This window comes from Protopterus annectens, chromosome 1.part0 (genome assembly GCF_019279795.1).
Source record: "Protopterus annectens isolate FY-2018-M chromosome 1.part0, PAN1.0, whole genome shotgun sequence".
NCBI lineage: Eukaryota > Metazoa > Chordata > Ceratodontiformes > Protopteridae > Protopterus > Protopterus annectens.
Window position 1 is genome coordinate 1,278,692,552 of NC_056725.1, and position 18,861 is coordinate 1,278,711,412.

At 38.7% G+C, this 18,861-nt stretch overlaps 1 protein-coding gene across 2 annotated transcripts in view; it reads right to left on the reverse strand.

Moving 5' to 3' along the window:
* The window catches only part of ZNF532 (zinc finger protein 532), a 700,664-nt gene that overhangs the window by 454,418 nt on the left and 227,385 nt on the right, over positions 1 to 18,861 (reverse strand). The window lies entirely within an intron of this gene.

Below are 18,861 nucleotides of genomic sequence, written 5' to 3' on the forward strand. Positions count from 1 at the left end.
TGGCTAACTGTGATAAAAGAATTACTGTAATAAAATATTTTGCAATTACACAAATGCACACTAGTCTTACAAAGCCAGATTAATGACTGAAATGAACAGATAACAAGATGGCAAGTTACTTTCATCCACACACAGCACCCAATTACAGCCACTTCATTAATGGAGTACACCTCAGATGTCTGACTGTAATAAATATAATGATCACAGCAATGAATTGCAAGTATATTTCACACAAACAAACAGCAGCCTCAGTAAAGTATTTTACCAGTCCTGCAAAGCCAGATTAATGACTATTTAAAATTAGCAGGTGATAAGAGGTAAAGGTTCTATGACTGACCGACAGATTCTCTTCCCAGCAGTTGTAGTCACTTTGCTAATGGAGTATACCTCAGATAGCCAACTGTGATAAAACAAATGGCCCCAAAACTATAGTTCACGTACATTCATTTTACTCCTGAAACTTTAAGCTAATGACTGTTCAAAATGAGGACATCTCCAGATAGTAAAGTAGTTTCAGTCAAAGACAGTCCCCCACCCTTGCTCAGCACTTAAAGCCACTTTGTTGACTGTGTACATCTCACACGTCTGATTGTAATAGAGCATTATTACAGTAAATGTATACTGTAACAGTAGCCACAGTAAATTATTCTGATTTGCCTCTGAAAAATATTAATCCTGCAAACGAGAATAACCACTATGTACACAATCCCATCTATAGTTGACTTTTCAAGCATCTCTGGATTTCTGAAGTGCAAATCTCAGAATAAAAGAGAATGCCCAAGGTGCAAAAAAGTGTGGCACGAAGTGCTTAAGCAGCTGCCAGCAACATGTGGTCATAATGCTCTACTGCACCCAGCAGCCATTTGAGAAAAGGGGCTGTGGGTCGTGAAAGTGGAAAACTGAAACTTGCTGAATCACCCTGTTACACCTTTCTGGCCAGGCTGCATGGCAGGTATGCCAACTTTTCCTTCCCAGGAAGTCTGATTCAAGAACTTTTGCCTGCCTACCTTCATCAACTCCAGCAATGGGGTGAGTATGTTGACTACGGCTTTGTGCATTCTCATTCTGAAGACTGTGCTGCACACACTGTAGTTAAACTATGAAGCATGAGAAAATCACAGGCTCATAAGAGGCTACTAGGCTGAAGGATCCAGGGCCCTTACAAGCCCAGCCAAGTTCAAGCCATGTTCCCAAGGGTGTCTGAGGTTACTAATGTAAGACATTTTAATTTTTTATTCAAAGCCATTTCATAAGATGTCTCTGCCAGATCCCTAAAATGTGCCAAGTTTGCAATATCTGTGGTATGTTTTATTCTGCTGATAATGAGGGGTGGACAATGCTTTTCTGAGTTGGATTAATTGCAGTGGAAAAGGGCACATTTGTGGTATATAAAATAATGTATGCTATATTCCACTGAAAAGAAAAATTAGGCAAGAATGAACATCAATTTTTATGCGAGATTAGATTAAGTTCTAATAGGGCTGCTGTAGATTAAAAAAGCCACAGTTTTAAATGCATCTGTAACATTGTACTAAGGTGGTACTTTACATTATACTTTTGTAAAACATTAGTAAAACATCAGGTCATATACATATAACTGACTGAAAATACCATTTAGGCAACTTACTAACTTCCATAAAAATGATTAAACTTGCATTCCTAATTCATAGCTTAGACAGTCAAAGAAATAATTAATATAATGAGTTTTACCACTACATTTTGAAAGTACATAAAAGAGATACTAACACATCCAGTTCCCATACAATGGGAAAACTGTTGACTACAGTATGCACACAGTCAGTACTAGTAAAAGAGTACATGACAATGACGGGGAATAGATGTTCTGATATGGTGTATCCCTGGTCTGGCAATAAATTAAATGTAAAACTGAAAAAAAGAGATCTCCGTTTCTATGCCATCCACCTCAAGGTTTTGTTGGATAATTATATAAATTTGTGAAAATGACTAAGATTTTGGGTCATCTGTGGAAGGAATGTGATGGGAGTGTGGGAGATGATGTTACCATTTTTATTTGGATTCTAACACAACCTGAAAGGAGCCTAGAAAAATAAGCAAGAAACTTAAAATAATTTAAAATTTTATTCTCTCATATTTTCCTATCTCAATTCAATGAAACAGCAGAATAAAAGTACAACTACATGTTCATCATTGTTTTTTTTTTTTTTTTTGTTGTTTTTTTCTTGGATCACCACTCTGGCTCATGAATCTTGCACTCACATCAATTATAAAACCATCTGAAAAGTGAAGGGGAGTGGTGAAAGTGCTGAAAGGCTGGGATGTAACTGAACAGTGTTTATACACTTCATAATCTAATTGCATGAAATAATTTCCTCAAGATATGCTTGCAAGCAGTGGAAATCCATTTGTCAACCCCTACACATGCCAATCACACCTTAGAAAGTAAGGACTATAAAATCTCAACTACTAAAATACTACAGCCAAGCAACCAGATACTGTATATTAATGCATATAACTTACTAACATTCAAATGTATAAAAAATCTATCTTTAAAAAATGCTCCAGATTTGAAAATGATATGTTCTACTGCAACTCATGGTTTCTGTTCAAATTCAAACTGACCAGTCTAAAGTACTTGCTGAAATCTGAGACAGTTGCAGGATTACTCACACATGCAATCACACACAGAGTAAAATAAAGGAAAAAGCTTGAATCATGGTTCTTACATCCTGCTAAAAATCTGGGCATAGAATTATCATAAAATTTGTATACTGAACAGCATACAACTCAACCCTCTTCCAGTAATACTGTGCATTGCAACTCAGAAACTCACATTTAAAACACAGAGAGTGACAAAATGATGCAAATATCACGTTTACTGTGAGATGGTTATGTGACCAATATACTTAAAAGCCTGTTACTCTACATACATACATACATACATATATATATATATATATATATATATATATATATATATGTGTGTGTGTGTGTACGTACATACATACAAACACTTCAAGCACAGGCAATAATGCTGTTCTAGCCTGCAATATACCAAAACAGTTTTTCCAATAAGTGGCCAGGCTGTTATGAAAAATTTCTAAACTGGTACTTGTTTAAATGTAATTTGGTAGTATATTCCATGCATCAGCTGCTCTCTGTGAACCAATTAGTACACTTCACATTCCTAAAGAATCTTCTGCATAGGTTGTCTTGTGATTCTCTTCCTTTTTTTGATAACCCCGAACATTCCCAGAGGTAGCTGTCTCTAAACGTCCTATAAACCTGAATAAGGTCTCCTCTTAAATATCTACATGAGACACTATACAAGTTCAGATATTTTAATCTTTCATAATAACTTAAATTTTCACATCCATGGATGCCCTTGGTATATTTCCTCTGTATTCTTTCCAGTTCACTCATGCTTGTTTTTTTTTTTTAATAAGGGTTCCATACTGTTATTCCATAATCAAGTTTGGGTCTAATGTAACTAACAAAACAATGACTTCATAATTTCTGATTTCCTTGACTTTACAAATTTATTTTATTTATTTATTTTATTTTATTTTACATTTGTTAACCGGGCTAGTCTGCTGGATACATTGTCCATTTTCAGCAGAGGCCCGAGGAGAAAAGCTCCATTAACAGACTAGTAAATTACAATAAAAAGAACAACAATCAAAATCACAATCAACACAGAACCAATCATACAAAAATGTAAACATACAAGGAAATAAAGGACAAAGTTGTTATTGGTGTAGAGAAATGCAGAGGTATTATAACAAGAAAAAAACAAAGGAGAGGCAACATTATTTAGTAGTAATTGCTATAATAAGACTGACTCGTAAGAGAGAAGAATTGAAATAAACTGACAGAGAGTCAAATGAACTTTACACTATTTACAATTTAGAATAGAACAACTTTTGCCAGAGCACTAGTATAGGAGCGAGATAAGCATAGAAGAGATTTGCATAAAGCTAGAAAAGGAAGAGATGACAAATTGCGTAGTTATAGCATATAGTAGGAGCAAAAAGTGAAAAAAAAAGTTCTGCAGGTGGGTCAGGATAGGGATAATCAAAGGTTGAGAACAACCAGTAGGAGTGAAAAAAAGGGGGGAACTAGAAATAGGGGAAATCTTTTTATACATCCAATAATTCTAAAACTGTTAATTAATTGGATGATATGATTAGAAAAACCCAGAGCTGGATGTACCCATATACCCAGGTCCTTAAACGAATCTACAGTTTCAGTTACTATGTGCCATATTAAATATTCACCTTTGAGTTTATGTCTTCCAAATCCCAAATGCTTAGTTTTTGATATATTTATCAGTAATTTATTCTCCTGTGCCCAAATGGTCAACTTAGTCAAGTTCTTTTGCAGATATGCCCTATCTGTAACACGTGCAATTTAGTTTATCCAATTTCAAGTAATCTGACCATCCATTAATGAACATTTTATCTTTGCAGTCCTTCTGCTAGAGAAGAAATCCCACTTTGTGACTGCCACCCCTGCCTTCCTCTGAAGTTTTGAGTCTGGGGCAGCCAATGAGTCTTGTTATAATTCACCATTGACATCAAGTCTGATTCTTCAACATAGTGTTCAGAGGAGGAACAGGATTCTTGGTGATGAACATAAGTTCATTAAGGGAGAAAGCAGATCAAATAAGGGTTGAATCATCGGTGTATAGGGTAAGACTTGACAGGCCAGACAGTACGGAGGATGTTTATAAATATGTTGAACAGCAGAGATCCCAGTAAGGAACCTTGGGAAAACTCTATGTTAACCAAAAGAAAAGTGGAGTAGGCCCTGCTCTATATAGGTTCATAGGTTCATACTAGGCTATCTGCCCGAGGGCATTTACAAGCCTAGCCCATCGTTTTGTGGCTTATGCCACCCCTTTAGTATGCGGAACTATACCCATTATTTTGCTGTGCCTCTGTCGAGCAGTGATACTGAGGTAATCCCTGGGGTATATCTGCGATCTCCCATCCATTGGTCAAGATTTCTCTTGAACAAGGCCAGCGAGGTGCTCTGCCTCACATGTACCGGGATTTTGTTCCACAGCATAGGGAGTCTTTGGGTGATGAATCTATCCCTCCAGCACGTCCTATTAATAGCCGTGTCAAGGTTTAAGTCTCCGCCCTTGTGGCTCTGATGGATCTAGATTTTTGAGGTGAAGCATATTCATCAAATCTGGGTTTGACATGGCCTTGTATGTTAGGCAAAGGTCACCTCTGAGCAAGCGTGCGACTGAACAGAGCTGGAGTTCTTTCAGTCGGGCAGCATAGGACAGATTTTTGAGACCCTTTATCCTTTTGGTGAGGAACTTTGTGGCCTCTCCAGCTGCTGCAAGTGTCGGGTCAGATACATTCGAATGGGGCATTGTACTCAATCATTGGTCTGATGAGTGATGAGTAAAGGGAGACTATGACCTCCCTTGATCTAGATGAGAATCCTTCATGATAAGGTGGGCAATGTAGAAGGTCTTCCTAACTACTTTAGCTACATGGGTGTTGAATGACAGACTACTATCAACCTGGGTCCCCAGGTCCCTGATAACTTCTTCTGTGCTCAGTGGATTGCCACCTATTTGGTAGCTAGGGTAACCTTGTTTTTCCCGAAGGGTATGACTATGCATTTTTGGCATTTAACTTTAGGTCGTGGCTCTGGCACCAGTTATCCGTTTCTGTGAGACCCTTCTGAAGGATATCTGTGTCAGATGTGTTTTCTACTATGGCCCAGTTTGCAGTCATCTGCAAATTTTGTCAGCCATAACCCTCCTGTGTTTGCTTGTACTTGGAAAAGTAGATGCCAAACAGGAGTGGGCCCAGGACTGAGCCCTGTGGGACACCACTTGTGACAGGCTTTGAGTCTGACATGGCGCCAGCAACTCTGACCCTGTGGGTTCTGTCACTCAGCCAGTTTGCAACCCATCTTGTGATGTATGGGTTGACATTTAAGCTGATGAGTTTTTCAATGATACCCGAGTGGGGTATTGTATCGAAGGCCTTAGCCAGATCGAGGTAGGCTGTATGGACTGCCTTTCCTCATCAATGGCTTTGGTGACTGTTTAAAAGTCAACCAAGTTTAAAAGGCATGATCTGCCTTTGACAAAGCCAAACTGGGTTGGATCCAAAGTCTGCAAATTCCCTATGTCTTTATTTATGAGGTCCATTATGATCCTCTCCATGGCTTTGCAGATAAGGCTTGTCAAGCTAATGGGCGGTAATTTCCAGGGTCGGTGGAGGCACCGCCTTTGTGAAGTGGTACCACAGTTGCAGTGCGCCACTCCCTGGGTACGTATGCAGAGGTAAGACTTTGATTAAACAGCTGTCCTAGCTGTGGGTTTAATTCCTCATTGAGTTCAGGAGCACACAGCCGGGGACACCATAAGGTCCCATGGATGCTGTGTTTTTGCTTTGGAGAGAGCAGTTCTCACTTGGGCGCTGGAGATGTTTGGGGGCTGCAATCGTTTGGTATAGATATCTCTCCTTTTGTGCGGGAGGGTCGGGAGAAGTTTGCACTGAACCTGTCAGCCAGTATGTTGGCAATGTCTGTAGGATCAGTAATCTTCAAATCATTTTGAACTAGCTCTGAGCATATCTGGGAGTTTCCTCCCAGGTTTCTAACATAGCTAAAGAAGGCCTTATGATTGTCTTTGAGTCTTTAGCTATTTTTCTCTCAAATTTGCTTTGGATGATTTTATGAGAGCTCTTAGTTTTTACTTATAGTGATCAAGGGTGTCTTACCTTTTAAGGATTTTGCTCTATCTTGTAGTAGCTTCCTCCTTTTGTTGTAGAGTTTGTTTATGGCTGGGGTCCACCAGACTGGACGCTTGCCTTTGGTACAAAAGAGTCTTTGTTTTGCTTGGGATTGCCTTATCCAGGCAGTCCTGCAGGTGCTGGTAGAAGGCATCTGTAAGTGATTCAGCGGCTTGAGTACTGTTTTCCTACCGGCTCGGGGCCTTAAAGCAGACCACACCAGTCTTTAGAAGTGTGCAGTCGGCTTTGAGAAGTTCTTTACTGTGGTCTTTTTATTTCAGGTGGGGTGGGATGAGGACCTCCAGCGAGATTAGTTTGTGATCTGATCTCACCAGTGAGGGGTACACTCCGGTGTTGAACATTGTGCTCCCATGTTCGTGATGATGAGATCAAGTATGTTATCTGCTCTTGTGGGGATGGTGACTAGTTGTTCCATGGCATTTGAGTTTATGAATTCCAGGAACTTTTGGGCTGGAGTGTTTGAAAGTACATAAAAGAGATACTAACACATCCAGTTCCCATACAATGGGAAAACTGTTGACTACAGTATGCACACAGTCAGTACTAGTAAAAGAGTACATGACAATGACGGGGAATAGATGTTCTGATATGGTGTATCCCTGGTCTGGCAATAAATTAAATGTAAAACTGAAAAAAAGAGATCTCCATTTCTATGCCATCCACCTCAAGGTTTTGTTGGATAATTATATAAATTTGTGAAAATGACTAAGATTTTGGGTCATCTGTGGAAGGAATGTGATGGGAGTGTGGGAGATGATGTTACCATTTTTATTTGGATTCTAACACAACCTGAAAGGAGCCTAGAAAAATAAGCAAGAAACTTAAAATAATTTAAAATTTTATTCTCTCATATTTTCCTATCTCAATTCAATGAAACAGCAGAATAAAAGTACAACTACATGTTCATCATTGTTTTTTTTTTTTGTTTGTTTTTTTCTTGGATCACCACTCTGGCTCATGAATCTTGCACTCACATCAATTATAAAACCATCTGAAAAGTGAAGGGGAGTGCTGAAAGGCTGGGATGTAACTGAACAGTGTTTATACACTTCATAATCTAATTGCATGAAATAATTTCCTCAAGATATGCTTGCAAGCAGTGGAAATCCATTTGTCAACCCCTACACATGCCAATCACACCTTAGAAAGTAAGGACTATAAAATCTCAACTACTAAAATACTACAGCCAAGCAACCAGATACTGTATATTAATGCACATAACTTACTAACATTCAAATGTATAAAGAAATCTATCTTTAAAAAATGCTCCAGATTTGAAAATGATATGTTCTACTGCAACTCATGGTTTCTGTTCAAATTCAAACTGACCAGTCTGAAGTACTTGCTGAAATCTGAGACAGTTGCAGGATTACTCACACATGCAATCACACACAGAGTAAAATAAAGGAAAAAGCTTGAATCATGGTTCTTACATCCTGCTAAAAATCTGGGCGTAAAATTATCATAAAATTTGTATACTGAACAGCATATAACTCAACCCTCTTCCAGTAATACTGTGCATTGCAACTCAGAAACTCACATTTAAAACACAGAGAGTGACAAAATGATGCAAATATCACGTTTACTGTGAGATGGTTATGTGACCAATATACTTAAAAGCCTGTTACTCTACATGCATACATACATACATATATATATATATATATATATATATATATGTGTGTGTGTGTACGTACATACATACAAACACTTCAAGCACAGGCAATAATGCTGTTCTAGCCTGCAATATACCAAAACAGTTTTTCCAATAAGTGGCCAGGCTGTTATGAAAAATTTCTAAACTGGTACTTGTTTAAATGTAATTTAGTAGTATATTCCATGCATCAGCTGCTCTCTGTGAACCAATTAGTACACTTCTCATTCCTAAAGAATCTTCTGCATAGGTTGTCTTGTGATTCTCTTCCTTTTTTTGATAACCCCGAACATTCCCAGAGGTAGCTGTCTCTAAACGTCCTATAAACCTGAATAAGGTCTCCTCTTAAATATCTACATGAGACACTATACAAGTTCAGATATTTTAATCTTTCATAATAACTTAAATTTTCACATCCATGGATGCCCTTGGTATATTTCCTCTGTATTCTTTCCAGTTCACTCATGCTTGTTTTTTTTTTTTTTTAATAAGGGTTCCATACTGTTATTCCATAATCAAGTTTGGGTCTAATGTAACTAACAAAACAATGACTTCATAATTTCTGATTTCCTTGACTTTACAAATCTTTTTATACATCCAATAATTCTAAAACTGTTAATTAATTGGATGATATGATTAGAAAAACCCAGAGCTGGATGTACCCATATACCCAGGTCCTTAAACGAATCTACAGTTTTTCAGTTACTATGTGCCATATTAAATATTCACCTTTGAGTTTATGTCTTCCAAATCCCAAATGCTTAGTTTTTGATATATTTATCAGTAATTTATTCTCCTGTGCCCAAATGGTCAACTTAGTCAAGTTCTTTTGCAGATATGCCCTATCTGTAACACGTGCAATTAGTTTATCCAATTTCAAGTAATCTGACCATCCATTAATGAACATTTTATCTTTGCAGTCCTTCTGCTAGAGAAGAAATCCCACTTTGTGACTGCCACCCCTGCCTTCCTCTGAAGTTTTGAGTCTGGGGCAGCCAATGAGCCTTGTTATAATTCACCACTGACATCAAGTCTGATTCTTCAACATAGTGTTCAGAGGAGGAACAGGATTCTTGGTGATGAACATAAGTTCATTAAGGGAGAAAGCAGATCAAATAAGGGTTGAATCATCGGTGTATAGGGTAAGACTTGACAGGCCAGACAGTACGGAGGATGTTTATAAATATGTTGAACAGCAGAGATCCCAGTAAGGAACCTTGGGAAAACTCTATGTTAACCAAAAGAAAAGTGGAGTAGGCCCTGCTCTATATGACATTCTTAGAAATATGCCAGAATTATGCTAGAAAGAGTGAGTTCAGGCAGTCTCTGGTTGATACCCAGGTAGTTGACTGTATCAAATGTTTTAAAGAAATCAAGAAGAGTTGTTGAGACCAGTTAGCTTTTATTATACTTTTGTCTAATTGTGCTGAGGAAAGACAGAAACTTTGTTTTTTACAATGGTTGTGGCAAAAATGTGTTCGGGGGGGGGGCAGTAGGTGACTATCTACTAGATGTTTTAGTAACTGTGAGTGAACACATCTTTCGAGAACTTTTGAAAGGGGAGGGAGTATAGCTATGAGCCTGTAGGTACTGAGCTTGTTTGAATTATTGCCTTTACATGGTGGCAGTATGAATGTTTGTTTCCAGTTTGTGGGGGCAAGCTCATAGGTTGCTGAAAAGATGGGGATAGGACAGTTCATAGTATCTGCAGACTGGTCTGCTTCCTATCACCCAACTCTTGCCCCCATCTGGGAACAAGTGGGCCTGAGGGCTGTTGTCCAGATGGAGGTACAAATGGGTCATTTGGTTGCAGGAGGAGGAAAAAGTGAGCCAGTCCTGCAGAGCAAAAAAAAAAATTTGATCTAGCTGGGCAATGCATTTGTTTGTATCAGAGGTGATGTTTCTTTGAACCTGAATTTTATATTTTAGTGGCTATGAAACGCATGTAATATCAGATGATGTTGAGGATGTTAATACATATTTAAAGTGCAGTATTGTAATGGGCTAGGTGGCATACTGATATAGTGAGTAACCTTACCACCTCACAGAAAGGAGTTCTGCAATTTAATTCTCATATGGGTTACCTTCTGTGTAAAGTCTGCATGCTCTTGTTTCTGTATGGGTTTTCTCTGGGTACTTCCATTTCCTTCCATCTCCCAAAGGCATGTGGTGGGCATATTGGCAAGTCTAAATTGCATACACATGTGTGCATATAATAGGGAAACAAAGCCTGGCAACCTACTTTTGTTCCCCAATTGCCAGGTAAATTCTGTGGTGGCAGTGCCTGTTCATGGGTCATTATGACAGTCAGACCTGACTCATAAACAATGGGTGGATGTTGTAACGGGTTACACTTTATGGAAGTCCAAGTGGTTGTGGGGTGAATTGGAGTAGATGTTTTACTTGTTGTCATATGGCAGCACTTCTGGGATATGACTCCCTATTGATAAAAGGTGTTTTTTATCTGTATCATTTATAGAAGTTTTCATTTTTCATGTTTTGTATATGTTATGGTGCACTGCTTCCTTGACGCATTGCATAAATATGATTTTGAGAGACTTAAGCTTTATGGGTTCAGTGTAGCTTACAGTATTGCTTGCAAATGTTTAGAGTAATAAAAATGGATTATGTTTCAGTGTAGAGGAAGGTCTTGATCCAAGTTGTGTGTGCACATATTAATGTGGAGATGGGTTTGTTGCCTGGAACTGTGAGCTGTACAACGGATATAAAAAGTGTACACACCCCTGTTAAAATGGGTCTATATTAGCATTGTCGCCTCACAGTAAGACGTTGTCCGGTTTGATTCTCAGCTAGAGAGTCTTCTGCATGGATACATGGGTCAATGGGCGTACCTTCGTTGAAGGTTGTGCGTCAGGGCTGGCAACTCGGTACGTAAAAATCTACTGCCAATCATTAGCGGACCGGAGTTCCGCTGTGGCGACCCCTAACCAGGAAAAGCCGAAAGACACAACAACATTATATGTTAGAAGTTTAACAACTTCGAATCATATATGGTCTACTCCGTATCATCAAAGTTTTCAAAATCCAAACATAAAATAAAAATTTTTTAAAGTAAAAAACCTACCTGAACACTCTATGCAGGGGGGCAAGCCTCCCTGCACCCCCCACAATCCCCGCTACTTAAATATACCAACTCCGAGATCGCACTACATTGAAGTGAAAGGAAATATTGCCTACAGCGATCTCCATTGTAACGTTCAAAGTTTGAAAACTTTGATCATTTGATGTGGGCCATCTGTGATTCGATGTTTTCAAACCGAACATCTGATATAGCCCTGTTAAAATATCAGGTTTTTTGTGATATAAAAAAAGACCACAATAAATCAATTCAAAACTTTTCCTACCTGTAATGTGTCCTATGACCTGTACAATTCAACTGAAAAACAAAGAAATCTGTTAGGGAAAAAAAAGTGCAATAAGCTGATTGCATAAGTCTACACACCCTTAAACTGATACTGTGTTGAAGCGCCTTTTGATTTAATTACAACATTCAGTCGTCTTTGGTAGGAGTTTCTCAGCATATTTTTAGGTGCACTTTTAGTAAAGTTTTGAAGTGGGTGCATGATGGTACGGAGGTAACTGTGGTTGGCAGGGAGTTCCCTAATTTGACTATGGTGCAAGGGAATAGTGCTTCTTCAGAAGACGTATTGGCTTTAGTGACCTGTAAGTGATTTTTCTTGCTGGATCTTAGTGGTCTGGTGGTGCGATAGGGTCGGAGTAGATTATGGAGGGATGGGACTTTTAGTGGATGGTTTACTAGTTTGTGGGCGAGTGTGAGCTGATACCATTGAAGGTGGTGAGGGAGTTCAAGCCAGCCCAGTTCAGCAAGTGAGAGACAATGGTGACTACAGTAGAATGGCCCTCTGGTGAATTAGGTGATTTTGTTGTAGCAGGTCTCTAGCTTGCTTAGATCGTATTGCCTTAGGTTGTTATATATTGGAGACGCATACAGTAGGGTGGAGATAAGGTGAGAATTTACTACTGAAATCTTTGCTGCTTTCGTGAGAAGTTGCTTATTTCTGTGTAACGCTCCTATTTTTTTGTGGACTTTTTCTATGGTCATGGATATGTTTTTTTTTTCGTTTGTTTGTTTTGTCTTTCGGCTTTTTCCAGGTAAAGGATCGCCACAGCGGAACTCCGGTCCGCTAATAATTGGCAGTAGATTTTTTATGAAACGCCGAGGTGCCAGCTCGATGCCCAACCTTCAACGAAGGCATGCCCATTTACGCATGCATGTCTTTCGAATGCTACCCAACCACAGGGAGGACATGCAGACTCCACACAGAAGGCACTCCCAAGCCATGCTGAGAATCGAACGGGAGAACCTCTTGCTGTGAGGTAACAATGCTACCGCCGTACCAGTCATTGATATGCGGATGTCAAATTGTAGTTCATTGTCTATTTCCACTACAAGCAATTTGGTGTGTCCTGTTGGGTGTATAGTGGTGTTGTCTTTTGCTGTGATGTTAAAGTGAGAGTTGTTTTGAGTATGTTTGGTAGGTTGGAAGATGAGTAGTTTAGTTTTGTTTGGGTTGAGTATTAATTTGGCCATTGGATAACCAAGTTTCAACAGAGGAAAAGGCTTCCAGTGTGACTTCTTGCAGTTTGGGTAGGGACTGGGCTGAGCAGATGATGGTTGAGTCATCTGTGTATTGTATGAGTGTGCCATGTTTTGTGACAGAGGCTAGATTATTGGTGCAAAGACAGAAGAGTAGGGGTCCAAGGATGTATCCTTGGGGAACCTCGATAGAGACAGGTTGTTGGGGAGATGTGTCATTCTGCCATACAACGGATTGTTTGCGGTCAGACAAGTAATTGAAACCGGTTGGTGACTGAGAGAAGGATAGGTTACTGCGGACAGTGATGAGCTGTTTGTGTTGGACCATGTCAATATTTAGGAGAACTTGGAGTAAGATGTGCAATATTGCCAAAAGGGCACACAGCACTGCCTGGTACAGTGACTTGTAATGACGCAGGCAGGAAAATTATGGAGTCAAAATTGTTATTCTGTACTCATGACACTGACAGTAGTATTACTCCGGTGTGCTTACTGCCTGACTTGACAAGTTTAGTTAGTACAACTGCAAATTGGATGCTGCAATCCTTTTGAGTGAAGGGTGCAAACACTCTTACGTGGTGTTTTCTGCAAACTGCACATGTCTCTTGTTGTTTTAGAGACCCAAGTCAAATTAGTAATGTGAAAAATATGAATAACTGTGTTTGGCTGAGTAATGTCTACTGCCAATTAACAGCTCGATATATGACCAGTGGAGCAGTAAGATTTGAAATATGCACAAAGAAAGGCAGGGAGGGCCTCAAAGTAAATTTACTAATATGGATAAAGGACTACAGGATTGCTAAATAGTTTCAGGTGAATTAGAGTAGATCACATTAAGCTCCCAAAATGCCTCCGTTATCTGCATTATGCAAGTGTTACATACATGCACAAAATAATTAATAGCCCCCCCCCCCCAAAAAAAAAGCACTGCATGGAGTACAAAAAACAGTGAGTTTTCAGTACATAATTTTACTGTGCCAGCATCATAGACACAGTTTTGCTATCTACTGTTTTACAGTCCTTCAAAATGTGTGGAAATGATGAAAATGTCATGTAAAACACAAAAACAACATGTCACTAGGCTGATGTTCCTCAAAAATATTGTAAAACAAACATAAGTTAACATAATAATGTCTTGTAGAAATAAGGAGGAAATAAAAAAGTGTACACAATGAAATAATCAAAATTTATCCTCAACTGTTTTACGAAATTTAATTTGAAATTTTTTACATAAATCTTTCTGCTGCTGCCTAACAAATGATTCTGCAGGCAGAGGGGAAGACATTTGAAATGGCACTCCCTTCCATTCTATTGTGAGCTGTCAGTTGCAGTGACAGCTTTCACACCTCTGCAGTAGTTTGGGAGGAGGGGAGGGACTGTCAATTCATGCTGGACTACAAAAGAACACTTAGAACAAAGGCATCCAGTTTAGCTACAAGTCTGTCTGCTGCCAGATAACTTCAAATTATACTGTAAAGCAAGCTCTGATCTAAACATAAATGAGGGTGATTAGCAACAGAAAAGAAGCAGGCCTAACACAGAAGGAATACAAACTGACAGTGAGTCACAGATTTCCCATTATATGTCAATGGCATGGGAATTCACATTTACTTCCTTATGTCTGGCATGAGTCACAGAAAGGAGACTTGAAATGCTTTATGGGAAAGAGAAAGGCTTGAAGGAGAAGTAGATCACGTTGATATAGCAAGCCCCATCGGTAGCCATGTTGTGGTAAACAGGCTAAAATTACAAATAAAGCACTTAGAGTCAATTTTAGGTGTTAAAATAGGTCTGGAAACAAAGAGAGACTGAAAAAAACATATTTTTTTAGTTCTAGCCCGGAGTTTTCCTTTAAGGATCTATTTGTAAGTATCAAGACTGGGTATATTAAGGCTTTGGATATCATGTAAATATATTTAGCTGGTAGGCTGTCAGCTGTTAGGGTAAAAGGCCTAAATCCGAGACAGAGATCTTTTACAATTGCTGTTGATACAGGTTTCAATGAGAAGGAAGGGAAGGTGGAGGAAGGTGGAGGCTGCACTGGAGTTTTGGTGTTGTTGGGTTTGCACTTGACAAATGATGTTGTGGCATTAAAGAAATGGGAACTGGAGGAGTAGTCTATGTTGGGGTCTAAAATCTTGGCACAAGTCTAGGTTGGGACACTTTGACAAGCTTTAGTCAACTGTTAAATGGTCTTGCAGAAGTCTTTTACTGAATGTATGGTTGTGTTGCACGCTGGTGTAGTAGTTGCTCTTATATTTCGTTACAAGGGGGTTTGCTTGACTGTAAAGTGACTATAATTTTGAAAGCTGGAGAGTGTTCTGACATTCTTGCATGCCTTCTAAGTTCTGTCTCTAGTATTCATAATTAGTTTAGTTGTGAGGGCTAGCCATAAGGCAAAGTCATGTTTTACTCAATTTCTTCTAAATGGAGCTTGGTAAGGACAAATATGTTTAATGCACAGAGAACAGTCCAAGACTTCAGCTGACTTGCCCTGCTACAGATGCCTTAGGTGTTTAAACTGACTAATTTTTGGACTGGAGGAATTAATAGTTGCTAGTGAGTAGTCTGTGGTTGAAATGATGAGTTGTAGGTGTTGTGACCAGATTAGGGTATACATCTCTGCAACACTGAAGTGATTTGTTGTGCTTAGCTATAGCTAGAAAGTGATATATGTTTGTGAATAGAAACAACGTGAGTTTAAGTTGGATAGTGTCATATGGCTTGGCAATGTTTGTGAATAGGTAATAGATGTTTTTGCAGTTGCATACTAGCTACTTTGGTTTAATGGAGTGAAACAGGTGTGTTGTAAACAGCCCAAAGGCAATGATGATGGGAGGGCAGGCAGAGGTGATGCAGACCATACTCAGCATCCTTAGGGATTTTATATACACACATATACATATATATGATTAAGTGTGTGTGTGTGTGTGTGTGTGTGTGTGTGTGTGTGTCTGTCTGTCTGTATGTTTCAGTCCATATGTGCGTATGTGTGGGTATGTATGTGTGTATATATATATATATATATATATATATATATATATAAAGAGAGAGAGAGGCACACATTTGCTGGAGAAAGTTTCAGGAAGAAAAGCAGGAGAGATTAATGACAGATGTTAGAAGAAGTGAGTGGAATAGGATGGGCTATAATGAAAGGTCTGAATTAATAAAGTGAGATAGGAGCAGTTGTTAGGTATTTAGAGTTAGCTGTGTGAGGTGGCATAAGGAAGGGTGATATGAAATTTGTGGTGTAAGCAGTGTACACCTGTAGTAAGGAAAGTGGAGGTGGAGTGAATGGATATAGTGTATCTCAGTATTCATCTAGATGGTGACAAAATTAACTACTGGGTAGGTAGAAGGATGTGACTGGTTGAGTAGGAGGAGAGGATGTATAAATGTGAAGAAGGAAGGTGGGAATTGTGAGTAGGTTTGGGGAAAGAAGTGAAGCCGAGTAAGGAGAAGATTGACAGAACAGGGATGCAACTCATTCTGTGTTAAGAATGCTGTTGAAAAAAAATTATTAAGATAGTGGAAGGGCAAAAAGTAGTTGCCAAGTAGCTGATCCGTGGATTATCACACTATTATTTGGTACATCTTCTGGCTCCACTATGCACTACAAAGTGTTAATTACCTTCTTTTTTAAACCTTCTAGTAAAAAATACATCTAAATAGCCAAGTTACTTACAGAAGTACTACTTAAGAGACTATTTTGCCTTCGTAATCTTGAGCAACAGAAACAAGCATCTAGTTGAGGGCCACTACATTAAATGGTACCCTTCAAGAAATTTTTAAATAAAAATTTGCTGCTTACAATGAGTTATTACACCCTCAGAATTGGGATAAATAAGGGTGAGTGTTCAGATACTGCAGCTGTTTGCATGGGAGATATGAAAAGCTGGTCCCTCCACAAAAAATTGTAACATGAGCTTTAATTCTAAAAAATAAAGGTGCTATATATTGTCCTTGACTGAAAAATGTTAAGAGCACTACTGTGACTTCCAGGATGCTTCAGGCACAGCAAGTAGTACTTAACTGTTTATGCATCTGAAGTACAGAGCAATTTTCCTCTAGACGGAAGCTATTAGTAAAAAATTAGATGAATTTATTCTGTCGGAAAAATGCTCAAAAATAAACTCAGAAATAATTTGCAGCTATAACTATCCAAAAATAAATAAAGCTTGGAACCATTGAGAGGTAACTAAAATTAAAGATTAAGACAAAGCTAGAAAACCTAAAGATCAAACAAGTAAAAGAATTTCAATGCAAACAAGACAACCACTCTGATATGACACAGTACTACAGAACACAGTCTTAAAAATACTATGATAGTACTATTCCCTCAGTTTTAAAACTACATCTAAATTGACTTCCAAGGTGGTTGCACATTGAATAACATCTTAATTTTAGCTCTCCCAGTCTGAAAGCAAACTTAGCACAGAAAGCCAGTACACCTGTACTTCTGGGTAAATTTCAGTAGCTGGCTAGTAAGTGCCAGGAAAAAAGGAATACAGATGACCAGAAGGAAAATCAGCTAAAAAAGGTAAAATGAAAAAAAAAAAAACACTGACTGGGAAAAGCGGTTCAGACATGACTTCCAGTCACCTACAGGAAAGTATAAGACAACTACACAGACCTGATTAAAATAAACGAAACATGATGGATTATATCAACTCAAATAACAAAAGGCTGGAAAAAATGGAAGAAGCTTTAAAAAGATATTCAGATGAGGTGACAAACTGCAAAACTCAGAAGTCAAAATGAAGAAATGGCTGGCTGAATATGAGACTGCTCAAGAAGAGATGTTTAAAAAATACTAGAATTAGAGGGCAGAGCACGTAGGGAAAATCTGAGATTTTCTGCTGTACCAGAGGAGCTATAAGGAACAGACTGCATTAATTTTATAAAAACACAAATAAGCAACTGGACTGGTATTCGACAACAGGAACTGTTACCTGAAAGGGCACATCATGTGTATGCTCCAAATGTGGCTATGAGAAAGCAAACTAGACCTTTAATAGTAAAGATGCAATCTTACCAGCAGGAGGAGTTGATTCTGACAAAACTGTGGCAGAAGGACAAAGTACTAAAAATGGGAAACTGCAGAGTCTTTGTGGAGAATGACTGCTCATTGTACACCAGGCAGAAGAGGCATAAACATATTACATTACTGAGTGAATGTTGAGAAGCAGGCATGAGACTGAAACGGCTATACTCAGCTATCTTCAAAATATTTTTCCCTGGAGGGACAAAATCATTTTTGATGAAGTACATGCTAAGGAGGAAATACAAAAGTTTGTCCAACCAAAAGTGAGCTGTGAAACAGAAGGAGAATCTGCTTCTTGTTCTTCTGGTAATAAAGAACACTGAGACTGTGCCAGTGAAACCTTTTCCAATGTTTCAATGGAACATTCCTTTTGAGAAATAAAAACAAGAGTCGACTAGAAGAATCGAGAGTACACTGGAAATGAAGCATATACAAAATTTGGGAGATGGAGATGAACAGAAATAAAACCAGCAACTTGGAAATTGACAAATGTGGTATTACAAAGCAATAATTATATTTGTGAAACATGACAGAACAATCAAATCTGGAAATACTGGACTTTTTTGGACTTGTTGGAGACTCTAATGCATATGGCCTACTTCATGTCATTAACGTTTGGAAAATTACATAGGAGAGGGGAAGAGAAGGGAGAATTAACTGTCAGTAAAAAATTTTTTTCCTAATGGTACTATTTTAATAGAGCATGGGCAGCCGCGGCGATGCAGCAATTAGCGTTGCTGCCTCACAGCAAGAGGTTCTCCGGTTCGATCTTAAGCTGTGGTGCCTTCTGTACGGAGTCTGCATGTCCTCCCTGTGGTCA